This window comes from Glandiceps talaboti, chromosome 16, assembly GCF_964340395.1.
Source record: "Glandiceps talaboti chromosome 16, keGlaTala1.1, whole genome shotgun sequence".
Taxonomy (NCBI): domain Eukaryota; kingdom Metazoa; phylum Hemichordata; class Enteropneusta; family Spengelidae; genus Glandiceps; species Glandiceps talaboti.
The window spans coordinates 5,585,361-5,603,194 of record NC_135564.1 but is presented as its reverse complement, the minus strand read 5'-3'; the positions used below and the strand labels follow the sequence as shown (position 1 = coordinate 5,603,194).

Below are 17,834 nucleotides of genomic sequence, written 5' to 3'. Positions count from 1 at the left end.
TCTGTATATTGCATTGATATTATTCATTGTTATCATACGTGTGGTTTTTTTTCAATACATGTTCCATACAAACAAGGGTGAGAAATGATCTGGTTTGTCTGAATACTAATATTTACAATGCTAAGTGAATGTACACTCATAAGACAATGAGATGGTTACAAAAAGATGTTAATTGAATCCAGGGAGTAGTGTTAATGGTTATTTTAATTTAATTTCAAATTAGAAAAATGTTAAGATATGCAAGCGTCACGTACATAATATTGACCGTGATGTTTCTTAGCTTTTGAATAATAAAAACACCACAACATGTTAATTGTGAGATTACAAAAATATTACTTTTTGTCATAAAACCTTAGCATTTGGGTGTGTGAGACACACACAATTCTTGTTTGCGACACACACAATCCTTGTTTGAGACACACTGAATCCTGGTCATAAGAGCTTAGCATTTGACGTTTTATGCTACAATTTACTCTAAAACAGAACACATCAAAAGATGCGTTAGTCGGAGACTTCTTCAAAGCATCCTGCTTTACACACGTTAACAATGACATTCCGTGTATGTTGACTATGTTTCATAGCCTTATTACACATCACGCCATGTAAAGTGTAAAAATACACGTCTTGCAATGATATTAATTCATTAATAACATCTAGTTTTACATGACGCCTTAATAATGGGTAATAAAATATTTGCACATGAATTATACGACGTTAGGGTGTAAATATTGGTAACATAAAGGACATGTACAGACAGTAATATATATTACTTCTGTTACATACATAAATTACTCAATTTGCTGTGAAAGCTAACCGATTGAACCATATAATCTCAAAAATGACTAACACTAGCTGCAACTGAAACGTTTTTTTTTTTTTTTTTTAAACTGCTTCGTTTGATAAAATGACTTACTTTTGTATACTTGTGAATCTATAAGATGTGTCCTTTCTTTCCTGAAATCGTGGCAATCACGATTTCAGCAAAGAAAGGACACATATTATAGATACACTACTCAACACTTCCCCAGAAGATCAAGGACAGCCCATCGTTCTCACCGAGGTAGAAGTACATGATGTAAGCATTGAATAACAGTGCGGTGATTGTTGGGTCCGCAAGTTGATTGTTGGGTTCGCACTAAAAAGTCAGCACTCCCCCTCCCCAATGAATCACAATTTCAACGTATTACTATACTACTCATGTAGATAAAATAGACCTCTAATTGACATGTACAATGTCTAATTAATTTTCAGCGAATATATTGTTGGCGTTTTGGTTGACTAACTAATATGCCAGTTACACATAATGCAGATTTACTCACGTTTCATTCAAGGTTTCTAAGTTAGGTTTTGTAATGTAAAAAAATTGTAATTTGGTCGTGGTATGGGGGTGGGGGCGATCAGTGTGGAACTCCAAAGTGCTTTTCCCAGCTTCTTGAAGTTTTAAATTCCACCATGTTTTAGTTGTGATAAGCATAATTAAGAAGACGAGAATAATTATACGACAAATGAATAGGTACAATTAAAATAACGAAACCTGAAGCAAAACGTAGTCTGGGTCAGCAAAAATCTTACTAACATCCCTACATGATATCATCTGGTTCGACAAATATCACTGTTGGTAAGACTTTTGTTGAGCCGGATGATAACATGTAGCACTATTGGTAAGATTATTTTCAAGCCAGATGACATTTTGTTTCAGGTGTTAACTTTGCGATTTTAGTTGTAGTTTCACTATAGACAATGTCATGACTAACCAGTGACAAAGAAGTGTTATTTGATGGAACACTTGGATATGTATATCTTTTTCACTGTTCGCACGTTTTCCTTTAATATCTTGATAGTGTCAATAAATCCTAATAAAATGTCAGCTGTAAACTATTTAAACCTATCAATTGCCACAAATCAAATGATAAAACCTTATTTAACTGCCATGTGATATCATAATTAAATCTATACTAACTGTCGCTTTAATGTCATACAGTCATCATCAACGCTTCTTTTCGATTTATTCCAAGATATACTTCATATTCATAAATACATTCTTCCTATATATATATATATATATATATATATATATATATATATATATATATATATATATATATATATATATATATATATATATATATATATATATCCATCAAATTTGTTAATCCATGCATGCACAAACGTGCTTTACATACATACATACATACATACATACATACATACATACACACATACATACACACACATACACATACATACATACACACATACATACATACATACATACATACATACATACATACATACATACATACATACATACATACATACATACATACATACATACATAAACACACTATACTATACTGATCTAGGTACCTTCTACTAGGGTTTTGTGTGCGCGCGTGTGTGTGATGGATTTATTGATGGATGTGTGTGTGTGTGTGTGTGTGTGTGTGTGTGTGTGTGTGTGTGTGTGTGTGTGTGTGTGTGCGTGCTATATCTCTAACAATACTCTAGAGTTATGTCTATCTACTTTTCACAACTCGGTTAATTTCCACCATGATTGAATACATACAAGACGCTGACCTCGAAAGGTAATCTTTCAGCAGTTTCTTTTCAATTCACCAGTCACGTTAAGGTGAAGATCATATCCAATGGAAGTGATCATTAATTGCTTTCCTTTTTGGAACAGGGTCATATACTAGAAAGCTGTCTCGGCGATTCACTCACTTGTCACAAACAATGTGCTAAGAAATATTCGTAAAAGTGAAATATTTTCAGACAAGATTTTAAACGCTGTCGTTACATATATAGCAACTACAAATAGCCACAAAGGCAGAACATTGTTCATTAACTTAAATCAAAGATTGCTTGTAAGCGACTGGTTTGGTCTTACTTAAGATATCGTTACATCTTCTGATTTACAGGTATAATGACAATGTTCAGGGGCATCCAAACGTTACAGCTCTCACGGGATAACCATTATCAAAACGGCCTTTTTAAAGTGAAATAAAAAAAGTCTAATCTTCAAAATTTACATAAACACAAATGATGTGTCAAATATAGGTATAGATATATTTCGTAATAAAATATAAACGTAAATGCAGATGGTGCTAATTTAGATAGAGAATTATTAAAATGTTGAAGATGTTAGGTGATCTTTTAAATATTTCTTTTAATCGCGTGTCATTCCGTTCATTCTTACGCATCCTGAAGACCTAACATTCAATTTATGATATATTTATGCATAAACGAAGTTATCTTCTGTGGGTGCTTAAACATCTTGGGAGCGGAAAGAACGTACTGTAAGATGTTTTTATTCTGATTTATGGGATCGATATAATTAATACTTTATGACGTCACACTTTTTGGAGCGTGTGAACAGTTTAGTTAGTTTTATCATGTCTGATCAGAAAATTGCATTTTACGGAAGATGCTGTTTTATAGATCGGCTTATCTGATAGTGTCATTGCTACTCGACAGGGGGCGACAGAGTATTAATCGCCATTTCCTGTCAAATGCACATTTGATTGAAAGATACAAAATATGCATGCATACGTCACGTCTTGTAGGGATAACCAATAGTATATTAAGGGCTACCATGAGTTCATTTGATTTCATATTTTGACTCGCTCTTCAAGCTGAATAGAACCAATCTCCAATTTCTCCTACATTACTACGATGGACCTCAAGTTTGCCGTTTTGATGTTTTTCGTTATTGTATGTGCCACAATTTGCTCAGCAGAAAACAGTTTTTCTTCTCACCATTTGCCAAAGCGTGGTAACGTCAAAGCCCCAACACCACCAGGGAAGGGTGCAAGTCTGACCGATTGGGCGATTTACTTGATGGACTTGAGAAACTATCGACGCTACGTTGACACTCTAAGGTAAGTTAGTGTAGTCGTTAAACAAGTGTTACAATCGATATATTTCAGTGAACGGATAACTTAGTACTGGTTACCTTCACCGTAAGCCTCAGCCGTAAGTAAATCAATTTACTCAAAGTATTTCTGATAATTTCGCCCCTTACTTGGATAATATGAACAATTGTTTCGTTCCTTGTGGTTCGATTGAGATTACACTTAGCTAAGCGTTACCTCGATTACATCGCACCAAACTATAAGGTATTGAAAATGATATAAGTTGAGTTGATAAGCTTTATTTACAAAGGCGATTTACAAAAAAACATATATACACAAAGCAATAGCGAAACTAATCTAGTGCAATGTTAATGTTGTATGCCTTCGATGATATTAAAATCGTCTTCTGGCTTTAGTAAGGTTGGTGACATAATAATAGGGAATTCCTTGATAATTTTGTATACGTTTAAACTGTTACAGTAATACATGTAATAGTCAAGTTTAAATCACGTATGTACTATGTATAAATGATAGATTTGAGGTCCTCCAATAACAAGTGGCGGTTCAGTATGCTTTAGTAAATGGAATGCAACAGGTCTATTTTGACAATAACTAGCTAGGCAAAAATTAGGCTCCCTTCAAAATCTTTCTTATTATACGTACAATAAACTGTTTATACACATTTTATTTTAGCTTTTAGCAATTGTATTCAGTTACAAAGACAGACTTTGTCAATGTTGTTTTTAAGCCATGATAAAATTGTGTTACAAATTACAAATCCAAAATAAACACGAATCTTCTTCCATATGGCAATATCTTACAGACTAGTAAGTGCTGGTTGATAGGGTGGCATGACACGACGTATCATATGTAGACTATTAATGACGAAAATGCTGCGAATTACATTGCATCATACATTTCCGTGCGTTCATGCAAAACATATAAATTACTACTTCTGTTGCTAGGTGGCCCTGTCAATCCCTGAATACGCGTTCAAAGAATTTCATTCATGCTTATATAATTGTTTTTCTGATAATGTATATTCAGGGCAAGACTTTTTAAGCCTACATGAGTATATGTGGTCTGCTGAATGTTCACATCTAAATAACATGGTACACAAGAACTCCGGGAAACCTCTTGAGTGCAATACTTAAATCACATCCGTGGAATCCATATATCCCTATCGTCATAGCAACAACACTTGTTTAAAAGTACAAACGGATAGAGAGTAATTTGGTTCGATAATTGCCCGAGGAATAAGGCTTCATGGAGCAGTAAAAAGTTTTGAAAAGCGCGTGGATACCTTACAAGTTAAATCACTTAATGTCAATTTATTTCGGTGCAATCGGGTGGATCTTATAAATATAGGGAATACGTTCGACAGAAAATATATGTGTCAATAGACCCTTTATAAAGCCAGGAGGGAATAGGAGAGTTCCAGGAATGCAATGTTAGCAATAAGGAAGAACGGATAGTTAATCTCCGGCGTTCTCGAATCTCAAGTGTTAGTCATGTATGGAAGGTTTAATCTGTGGATTTAATAGATGTCAGGAGAACGTATTCAATTTTAAGTTTGTTCAACATCAGGTTCAAATTAAAAGTCAGACATATCGTCGACTACATATGTAAATAATACTTTCATTTAATGAAATGGTGTTGGTACCAAGAACTGTCTATGCGGATTATGTTATATATCAAACTAGCTTGTCTATTCACAGAAAGTATATTCTAGAGTGTTAGATTATAGTCGGAATGCAAAATTCATTATTAGTCTACTGTTTCTCGTATCGTCATAAACCTCAACCTCTTTTGAGGCACCGTCTAAGAGTAGCAGAAAAATTGTACTCCGGCTTAGAGGTGGTCAATGGTGTAAGAAGAGAAACAGCATACAAATAATAACATTCGTTGTGGCATAAATGTGAATATCAGCAGTATATAGTTTATATTCTAAGTCACTTTTTACAGTTACTGTATAAAAGATTGTTTAATTGACCCAACATTGTTGATGTTTTGGTTTTGATAGAAAAACGTAGAAGCTTCGAGAGAAATCGGTGAATTACTTCCATAAATAGAATTTTCGTCTGCTACTTAAGTCTATAAATTTACACCTAATCACGTTCGTACAGTGAATTCTTTTATTAATCATTACATGTACAGATCCGAGATCAATCGAAAAATTATGGGGAAATTAATTGAGTGTACATACTTAAGCCGAAGTTACCTCCAACTCAGAAGTCGAACCAAGACCAACGTTTAGCTGAAATCCTAATTCAGCTCTAACCGTGTTTCAGGCCGACGCCAAGCTCACTCGAATTCAATTTAGCCCGACTTCTAGTTCCCCATTAACGTTTATTACATATCATTATAGTACCTTTTCATATCTCAATCTCTACTAGTTCATAAACATGTTGTTCACCCACACACGAAATTCTACTTTTTGTTATAAACATACCGGTATTAGTCACTCCGGTGTGCATCTAATTTCAAATAAGTAAGTCTTAACTGTATTGTTAACTAATAGCAAAATGTTTCAATTGTAACGCTCCTTTTTGTTTCAATTTTAAGTAAAATAACTGAATATTAATTTGAATGATAATATGCCATCTTCTATTGAAGGTATTGCATTTGATATCTATACATGTGTATATGTCATAAAAGCAGAAAAATAGAAAACATGCAGATATGAACTAGATGCATCACAACGTAAGCAACCAAACAATTATGTACACGATTTGAAGAGATTTGTAAAATAGTATATTTATGGAAAAATAAAAAATATGTTTATAATTACTGCAATAAATGATTGACATCAGAGCGAAGCATAATTCATCACATTACGACTGCATCACATTTTAGTTCACGGCAAACAATAAAAACATATAGTAGTGCAAAAGTCAACCCGTTAACATTTAACACCGATGATTCAACAAATGTGAACGTGTCTTCCAAGTGCGCACGTGAAATATATATATATATTCCGGGCATGCGTAATCAAGAGTAACTAATAATGGGTACTATAAAATTGGTATTGATTTGCCAACATTGTTAAACTTGGCAGCTATAGAAAGGTCAGACGTAAATATTTAGGTATAAAAAAGTTTAATATATTTTTTTGTAATGACTCCAGTATGGGCTAGTTTTATTTCTTTTTATGACCTCCCATAGGGAGTTAATTACGGTTAGGTGGTCTATAGCGGATATAGGTACATTAACTTTACAGGTTTATATATCTATTAAAACACCAGGTTTACGCTTTTACAACTATCTGATCAGTTCGGTGTTCGATTTAAAGGAGAAAGTGTCATAGCGGGGGAAGTATTAAAGAGAATGTTTACATTTTAATAGTCTTAATTACTATGGTCACATTCCATTTATTATCATGTCAAATCGCTACAACAAAGGAACGATTTAACCAATGAAGCATATAGCCATATGTTAAACGTTTTATCCGTATTTCAGGGAAACTTGTACATGAATTCCTGGATATATACCGCGATGTACCTAATGTACAAAATTCGGAATTGATATACACTACCATAACGCCTTCTCAGGTAATCGAAAACAGAAAATGCTTTCAAGCCTTTTTTTCCAAAGTGCCTACTTGGGAAGTCTCATAGTTCATCATATTAAGGTTCGGTAAGGCTTCGTACATTTAAATTAAAACTGACTTCTCCAGTGTGTGAAGGTTTGGAGCGTACGAAATTCAGTATTTAATATATGGACATATTGATGTATATATGTGAATATAACATCACAGCGTTTCAAATGTTCTTACAAAAATTCCGTACAAGAAGTGGTACAAGGAGAAATACAACAGATGGTTGGTGCCGAGCTTTTTCAGTTACAACTCCAATTGGTGGAACTAGCCTAGCTTTTGACGTGTAGGACTAACGTAACACGACTGTTCGGTATAATAACTGGCATTCTAATTTGTGTTGAAATTGCGCAAGTTTGGATAGCGAAAATAGTGCAGTGTTAGTCCGACACGTTCTATGGGTAGGCTATTGTTAAACTGGTTTCTTTTTAGAATTCGTTTCGATGTGCAATTTATTTTTTTCAAATGTTGTCTTAGAACTCATCTTTCTGAGCAGTGCAACCGTGAGTTCATATTTTGCAGTTTTCATCTTTTTAACCCTATATATTTTGTAACCGTTGGACAAAATTGATCATCATAATATGCTTATTATTGCTATTGTTGCTCTTAATTTTGTAAAATATGTTATGCATGACAATTTTGTAACTGTATGACAGAGACCATATCAAGACATGCCTTTAAAATCATTCAATACGTGAGTTCAGATCTAGCAGGTATGATTATGATAAGTAAGCTTACTGCGGATAGATAAAATAGGTTCCAATACTACCGTACCGTTGATCTAAACAGACTTATTCATATGAACTTTTCACATACACGCATAATTTATCATTTCATGAACGACTGATCGTCTATTATATATATATATATATATATATATATATATATATATATATATATATATATATATATATATTTGTTCTAAATATATATTTTAGCTTGCTTTATTGTTTACACCATTAACATTCACCTGGATTACCTTCACTGGTAAATTCTGAAAAACCTGGTATGAATCAAAGAGAGATTTATTTCAAATCAAGGCATTTAGTCACAAAAGCTACATTCAAGTACACTGTCGTCAAAAATTGTTAATCTACCAAAATAAAGTGAGAGCCAAAATGTAGAAAGTTGTCCGCTAAAACAAATTGGGTGCCAAGATAAATACATTCACATTATTCCAGATGTACAATCGAGAAACAAATCCACAATAAAAAAAAAGTTCTTTCAACGTCTACGAGAAGAATTACTATTATTTCTCGCTTTTGTTGTACCGTTACACAGTGACTTTGTAATAACAAAGAGATATTCCAACAGGTGGTTTTCTGGCTTGTGATTTTCAGGTTCGGACGCAGTGCACCGTCCGACTCTGACCAAATGGAGAGAATTGTAGAAGATGAAAATGACGTCAAGGAAACAGAAAGTACAAGGACATTGAATTCTCTGAATGCGATGACGGAGAATGACGACCCAGTATTGACTTCTATGCTCGTACGTATCATTCAATAATGTTACAATGATAGCTACAATGGAATTCGGTTGAGTAGAAAGAAATCGTCGTCTGACTCGACGAAATAGTTACTAACATTGCTACATTTCACTGTCTAGCTTAACAAAAATCTTATAACATTGTTGCATCATATCGTCTGGCTCAACACAAATCATACTATTAACGTTAACAGTCTGTTAGATCTTATCGTCGGTCCCCAGCACGACAAAACTCTAGTACAAGTGTTATATTTTAATTACCTCACATATCTGAAAAAGGTATACTTTGTTACAATGTATATGATTTGGCGACGGTGTGTTATTAGTAAGATTTTTGTCTAGCCAGGCGAAGGTTTGATTCTTAACTGATTTCCACTGTACATGTCCTGACTTACATTTCATCTTATGGTGACAAACAATGCTTTCAAAAACCACATTTACATAAATTACGAGAAGAATATAGACTGAGAAGAGTCGTCAAGAAAACACTCTCCAAAATGTTTCACATTGATATGTACTTCCAATTACTGAAAATATTTTAATCATATGAGACTGGAATTCGTATATGATATGAAAATGGCACTCAGGTGATTCTAACATGATGTATTAATCTTTAGGAACCATTAAATTGGCTACAACAGCGCTCTCCATATTTTCAAATCACTTTAAAGTTTGCAACATCACATTGCAGTGTCAACTAAGATTTATTTTTCTTCAACTTTTAGTGTCGAGTATGTCAATTTTGTATGACTCTAGTCGGAAATGGGGTCTCGGTTACAGACTGTCACTTTACCAGATGAATTATGTAAGAACAAACAATCGTAGCTATTGAGCAACGTAATTTCATGATGAGCCACAATAACTGGAAACTTCCTTTTATTTTTATTTTCAGGTCGATAAACTACGACAATTTCTTTAATACTAGCAGGGACCAACGCACAGTAACCAAACCAAAAAGCAAGCCGTGTTTCTAAGAAATACGCCAAGGCCTTTTTCCAATGCCTTATTCCAGAGTGAAACTATTGTTTTAAGTGTATTTTTACAATAAACAAATTTTCACCCATCAGAAAATGATTCGCTCCTCACTATGAACATTGATGACTACAATGCGAGTTGTTGAAAATATGTTGACATTATGTGTGTTGTATACTTGTATTCGTATTTGTATGAGAGAGTGATACATACATACATACATACATACATACATACATACATACATACATACATACATACATACATGCATACATGTATGCATGCATGCATGCATGCATACACACACACACACATACATACATACATACATACATACATACATACATGTACATACATACATACATACATACATACATACTCTGTCTCTGTCTGTCTCTCTCCCTCTCTCTCTCTCTCTCCCCCTCTCTCTCTCTCTCTCTCTCTCTCTCTCTCTCTCTCTCTCTCTCTCTCTCTCTCTCTCTCTCTCTCTCTCTCTCTCTCTCTCTCTCTCTCTCTCTCTCTCTCGTGGAAAAGCAAATTGTGGAAAAGTAAATAACCCACTTTAAATATAGTTATGACCTTTACTGCAAGAAATACGAACCAATTACAATGCTTCGATGCGAACATTCGTAGTATGGTCACTAAACTCGTAAAAAAAAAAAGTAAAAAAGTATTCAATATTGACCGTTGGTGGTGTGCTTGTAACTGTATCGTATGCCAACAACATTTACATCCTTATCCAAGTATCGGACACCTTGGCTCATTTTTCGACAAGCAAAGTTAGATTACCCCTCTTTCCTGTCTCAGATCTCTGTGATTTTGCATCAGTTTTCAAATAACAAACAAGGTGTAAACCAACATCATCGACTGGTCGATATCGCAGCCCCGGATCGCAGCAGTAGTCGGAATGATATTTTGATAAATCATGAGCAATTGATAATGGGAGGAAGACTAATTAGCATAATTACTGATGTTATCCACAGTAAAGATTATTACCACAGGAGGGCAAACCCAGCTCCCTACCCCCCTGAACTAGACGTAAGGAGGAGTTTCCATGGATGTGTTAAAGCTATATACTACCTGCAACTAGAACGTTTTTTGAAACTGTGTTATTAGATATATTGATTTACTCATAATGTCGTATATCTTAAACAATATTGAATCAGCTGTTGGTAAATATAGTTGAGTGGTTGTAAACATACTATAGTACAACAAACCCAATCTGGTTGATTTTATGTCCGCACCTTAAGATCAGTGGCCTTAACACGATCATTATTTTCAACTTGTTTCTATCTTACTTATGGATAAAACAGAGCTCTAATTAGTATTGATATTTTAATATTTTTCAGTGAACACTTTGTTGGTTGTCAGGTCGAAAATTAATAGCCACGTTACAGCTAGGGCATTTTAAACGAGATGCGTGTATTGGGATATTGGCAATGAGGATAATATTGCAATAGCCACTTTTGTAGAAATTAAGGTAGGCGTACGATGAAGCAATGACAGGGTTTCTGAAAGAGATAGAACCATACAAAATAGTACCCATGCAATTGATACAATTTAAGTATGATTATACTTGATACAGTTTAAATTTGATTATTACTTGTCAATGTTTCAAATCATAACGAGATACATAGGAACAAGTCTACTGTTCAATGTAAAATACTTCACCCAGTATGTTAGGATATCTAATGACAAGGTCGAATTCCAAAGATGGAATTTAGTTCTGTCATTTGAAAGCACTCCAGTAGGCAGAACACAGCATAAAACATAGAATGCCATACTATGAAATAGGAGTTGACGGATTCAAAGTGACAGCTGGTAGACGCCAACACGTTCCAAAATTAACGAGAGTGACTAACAACGCCAATCCAATCATATTTGTCTGAGAGACTTGTCTTTCCACTTGATACAAATATAGTGGTTTGAAAACAGCCCATGCAATGAAACAGTCATTGATAAAACGTCAGATAAATTGAGCATATGAAGGGTGATGTAATGATGGATTCCTCACATGTACTACTCTGTCCACACAGAGCTTTATAATGCCAATACAATAATACAAAAATACCAACGACTAGATACGTGCACACGGAGTAAAGTTGATATCGAATTCAAAGGGACAGATAGCTAGATCGCTAGATAGCTAGATCGCTAGATAGATAGATAGATAGATAGATAGATAGATAGATAGATAGATAGATAGATAGATAGATAGATAGATAGATAGATAGATAGATAGATAGATAGATAGATAGATAGATAGATAGCTCTAAACATTGTGTAAATTCAGATCATTTCATAACATCAACGAAATAGACTGACATTAAGTACAGGTTATAGTTCAATATAAGAGATATCTTCCGGGCAATGTGTGAGCAGTGTGAAGATAAGCATATCCATTCATTTAATTGACAGCATCAAGTGGGGCCTAAGCCATTGTTCAACTGTATCAATAAGACGTTTTCTTCATAAAATAGAGAGTTGTTGGAAGTGAACTAGGACGATTTCTAATGGTCTATATACCGCCGGCTCAACGGAAGTTGAGTCTTTAAAGTACATATGCCTCGTCCACTCAGCCATGGTATTCTAACAATGAACGACAATTCCAGACATTGATATTACACATGTTAGTTTAATTTGTTCAATGTATACGTAGTGTATACTCATTTATTGCTTCTGTTTCCAAAACTCTTTCTGTTGTCTCTGAGAGAGAGAGAGAGAGCTCTAGAGAGAGCTCTAGAGAGAGAGAGAGCTCTAGAGAGAGCTCTAGAGAGAGAGAGAGAGAGAGAGAGAGAGAGAGAGAGAGAGAGAGAGAGAGAGAGAGAGAGAGAGAGAGAGAGAGAGAGAGAGAGAGATAGAGAGAGAGAGAGACGGCGCTGACTGAATGAATGATTGACTGACTGACTGAGTGCACGTGGTATAGATGTTATGATAATGTAACTGAACTGGGATGAACGTGATGGACGAACGTCGACGAATTAATTGGTAATATGGCCATGTACATGGACACGACCTGGGATAGGATTACGATGAAACCAAGATACAGTTATCGGTGACACGTAACCTTATATGAGTAGACTCTCTTTATAAATAGTTTGTCAACGCTACATGTACTGGGTGGATTTGAAGATATGTGGAGAATCGCAGATATAGGTGGACGAATTCAGTACCTAAAGTAAGGAGGGAGGCAGGCAAGGAGGGAGGGGGAGGAGGGAGGGAGGGAGGCAAGGAGGGAGGGGGGAGGAGGGAGGGAGGGAGCGAGAGAGAGAGAGAGGGGGGACGGCAGACAGACAGACAGACAGACAGACAGACAGACAGACAGACAGACAGACAGACAGTCAGTCAGTCAGTCAGTCAGTCAGAGACAGGGACAGAGACAGGGACAGAGACAGAGAGACAGACGGACAGACAGGCAGCCAGACAGAGACAGACAGAGAGACAGAGAAACAGACAGACACTGTTGAAGACGGACAAAGAGACACAGAGACAGGGAGAGACAGCGACAGCGAGAGATAGAGACAGAGATGTAAAACATACATACATACATACATACATACATACATACATACATACATACATACGCACGCACGCACGCTCTCGTACACACACACACACACACACACATACGCGCGTGTAACATCATTAGGACACAAGATAACTTTTGATTATGCAGTCTTGTTTTATTTACGGCTGTCATAAAGAAATTTCAAGTATGAGCTCATTTGCATTTTGTCCTGACCAAGGACCACACACAAAATTGATTCGCTTGTTGTCAAATTGATAGAAAACTGGAAACAGAATTCATCTCACAATCCTCAGAAAAAAATTCGTTTCTATGGAAACATTGAATCATAATTCAATAACTTCTGAATCCTCAAATCAGGTTATTTACTTAAATTTCGGAAAAAAATTATTTCACCACCATTTTCGTTTTGACAGATTGGCCAAGAGTCGTAGGATATAAAACTTTACATTGCTGTTTATAAAAAAAACTGGTAACCCTGTAACTGTTTCACAATAAGAGGTAATGGATACAGACCATTTTTTAAATAAAAGAATATACTTCGATTATTATTGAACACAATGCAATATATGGTGTTCATTCGACCATGCACCATCAAATAAAAAAAAAATAAGTTCATATTTGTTTTACTTGGAATGGACGAATATCATTCAAGAAACATCTTAATCAATTCGCCATTTTCTTTTAAAATATTTTTTAACCTTTTCTCTTTTTTGAGTAGACGAGATGGAAGTTCACAAAGTAATTATAAGTTTAAATTTTCACTTTTGGAATAAAAATTTTTTGTAAGAATGTCGATGTCAAAACCAGTGCATGACGTCTAAAGCAAAAGTAAAATCTTTCTCTCTTAGTTTTACTAAAGCTAGCTTCGCACAATATTTCGACAAGGTGTGAAAAAAGACATTGTCATGGAAACCATAACATACATGCATACAACGTGGGGGTTATAAAGTATGACAGCGTGTGAAACCCAGGTCACTATTCACGTTCGCATTTGTTTCTCCTACGCTTTTGCCAATATTTTCTTTATAGCCATGCGACTTCACTCCCCCCTCCCCACACATTCACCCTGTATTTTAGCTTCAAAATTCACGCATTCTCAAGCTGAAATAACACGTATCTTCGAATGATATTACGTCGAATCAATATTGTGAAAAAAACTCTTCAAATACAAACATGACTCGAAATCAGAAGTAATGTCGTATGCGCATGCAAGATTCACTGATTAACATTTCGTCGATAAATGTATACATAACATATTTCTGGCATTTGGAAACCACACACTTAACTTGCAGTTCTGTTTCAAGCACACATTCCAAACAAAAGATGGCGAAGCGTTCTCCCACGAAGGTTTGTACTGCAAACTGGTAACAGAGTGTTAAAAACATAAGTCGAGCTTTGACCAGACGGTCTAATTTTGTATCGGTATTGAGTTCTTCAATACGTGGTTGGCGCAGTTGTGGAAGTAGTGGATTTCTATTGGTTAGATTCGGTGGACCCAGGTGTTCCCCCATTGTATCCTTAAGGATGATTGTAATTTATGTGTGACTGAAGTGTTGATAGTTCGATACATCCATTCCGTTTTGTGATCTAGCATAGCATGGCATAGCAGGTATTGGTCGATCTTCGAAGCATTCTGTAAGGTACAAGAGTTTATTTCATAGTAGGACTCTGTCAAAAAAGAAATGCTTTTGTTGTAACACATACATTTATATTTGCTGTGTGTGTGTGTGTGTGTGTGTGTGTGTGTGCGTGTGTGTATGTGTGTGTGTGTGTGTGTGTGTGTACGTGTGCAGTATTGTATGTGCGTCTAGTTGTCTGTCTGTTTGTCTGTCAAAACAAAATCCCACAGTACTACACACCCTAAGCAATGTCACCACTAAATACCAAGGCAATACTTTTAGTAGTTTTGACTTCAAGGCGTTCGTTCAAACAAACAAACAAACAAACAAACAGACAGGCAGACAGACAGACAGACAGACAAACAGACAGACAGACAGACAGACAGACAGACAGACAGACAGACAGACAGACAGACAGACAGACAGACAGACAGACAGACAGACAGACAATTCACCATGCCTATAGCGCGGCTGAACCTCAGTTCAGTTGTGCTAAAACTAGTCACTCACATGCACATGCTTATGTTCCAGATGCAGAACAAACACATTAAAAAAGTAACTTCAATGTTGTGACATTTATGCAAACTATCTCATTAATATGTAAGGTCGTTGTTTTAAATAATATATTTACATAATTCTTTGTTCTCAACGCGAATAACCCCTTTCCTACTTACTATATAAATGTGTCTATTAATGCGATAATAAAATGGGTGATTCATATTTCATTCTTGGTTATCATTTCAATCAGAACTTTAAACTTTAAAATAGTTTTACATCTTTAATAGTAATGTCCTGTCTGTTTTTTTCTTTTAAAAGCTTAAAACCTCCAAGGACGTAGCTAGGAAAAGTTTTCATTTGTGTATATACACACAACACTTAGTGGTAGACTAATGAATCAAAGACTAATAGTACATGCACACAGACAATGATAATGTTAACATATGACCATTCTGTATACGATGGTTGTTGATGTATGGAATGGCATAGCAATTCTAGACTAAACAGAATGACAGATGGTAATATAGTATGTCGCAAGAAAATTGTACGCATGGATTTTTACATTTCCAAATAATTTGACAAAAATAGTGTGAAGAAAAGTTTTAAAAAAAATACGCCTTTCCAATAACAACACTCTCTCACACTTACATTTTGAATAAACAATATTGATAATAATAATAAAATATAGTGAAATATAGTAAGTTGTATGTAAAATCACAAAGAATAAGCTACTTCATTCGAAAAACAAAAGGTATTACATAGCTGGGCAATTTATGACGAGACGCACAGACGACCGAAGGCAAATCATCGTCCCTCCGTCGCATTGTGGTAAAATATGCAGTGACGTAAATTATGATTTATTTTACCATCGTTTCAGTCATGAGTCACCAGAGGGCGCAATTTATTGGAAAGGTGTAAAAGAAATGGTGCTGCGTCGTACCTTAAGCCAATATCGTCAAACCAGAATGCAGATAATTATCAAACCAGTCAACTGAAATTTAAAACAATGGAATTTGACATCGTTATGTAATTTGTTGTTTATATTTCAAGAACTATTATATCAAACAATATGTACATTATTTTGTGTGGAGAGTCTGACATGGTGGTTATAATAGTACTTGTGAAACTGTAATGTATTCTTAATATTTAATAGTAAATGAACTAATGATGCAAATGAACTTGAAATTTCTTCATTCCAACGTACTTTACAAAGAATATACGACTTTTAAACGTTGACGCCACTGCGAAATTGAATGTTAAAGAGATTACGTCATTTTTAATTTTTAATTTTTAATTTTTATTGTAAGAATGAATGTGTGACGTAATCACAAACCAAAGACTATGATATGTACGAGAAATTAAACCTTTTGTTATCAGTACTTTTGTTACATTAGGCGAAGTAAATTTAACAGAAATGAACATTGGAACATGACTGCATCATCATCATCATCATCATCATCATCATCATCATCATCATCATCATCATCCTCTTTTTCTTCTTTGTCACTTTGCCAAACCATGACAGATGCATGTTAATTGCAGACATAATTCAGTTTATTAGGGCATCGGACGAGTAAATATCACGAAAGTTACACCAGAAAAGTTTACGATATAAATGCCTATGTGTAATTAAATCGGTGGACGCCGTTGGTAAAAGACGATTTATTGTAGAAGTAAATACCAATGTGTGATTAAAACAAGGGATGTTGAGCGTAAAAAGACCATATATTACGTATAATAGTGTAATGCGTAGGGGAAGTAATGTGTTAAGCTTATGTTATTAATCACTTTGAGTAAAGAATTGCTGTGGCATGCATCGTCGAGATGTTAAATGTCTTAATGTTTGTTTTATTTTTATCACAAAGTGGAATGAACTTTTTTGTCATGTTGTCAATCTGTGCAATATTCTGACTCATCTCTTTACTTTTTGGTTGGAATTAAAAATATGATCATTCATTGCCCTTATTGATATCTGGATTGTCGGTATCGAATACCTGAATTCACTTAATATATTTTGTTATTTGACAATACGATTTCAGTTCTATACAATGGAACTGGCATCCATGGAAGTGAGGTTTACTATCAATTTTAAAGTTGACTACGTTAATTTAATGCTATATAATGACATTTGAAGTTTTCCTTCATTTTGCAGCTTGTATTCTACGCATTTAAATGATAATCCATGACTAAAGGGAAAGTCAAAGGAAAAAGACAAAAATCCAAACCTGACTGACACAAACTCGTCCATTTTTATTTCCACACATATTAAATAATTGCACAATATG

General features: G+C 34.9%; 1 long non-coding RNA gene across 1 annotated transcript in view; it reads right to left on the bottom strand.

Moving 5' to 3' along the window:
• Window positions 1-13,893: 13,893 nt before the first annotated feature.
• LOC144447304 (uncharacterized) overlaps window positions 13,894-17,834 on the bottom strand; it is a 13,325-nt gene continuing 9,384 nt past the window's right edge. The window contains exons 2-3 of the long non-coding RNA XR_013482012.1: window positions 16,490-16,540; window positions 13,894-15,065 (exon numbers count right to left, since the gene is read on the bottom strand). This is a non-coding gene — a long non-coding RNA (uncharacterized LOC144447304). The remainder of the gene's footprint in view (window positions 15,066-16,489; window positions 16,541-17,834) is intronic.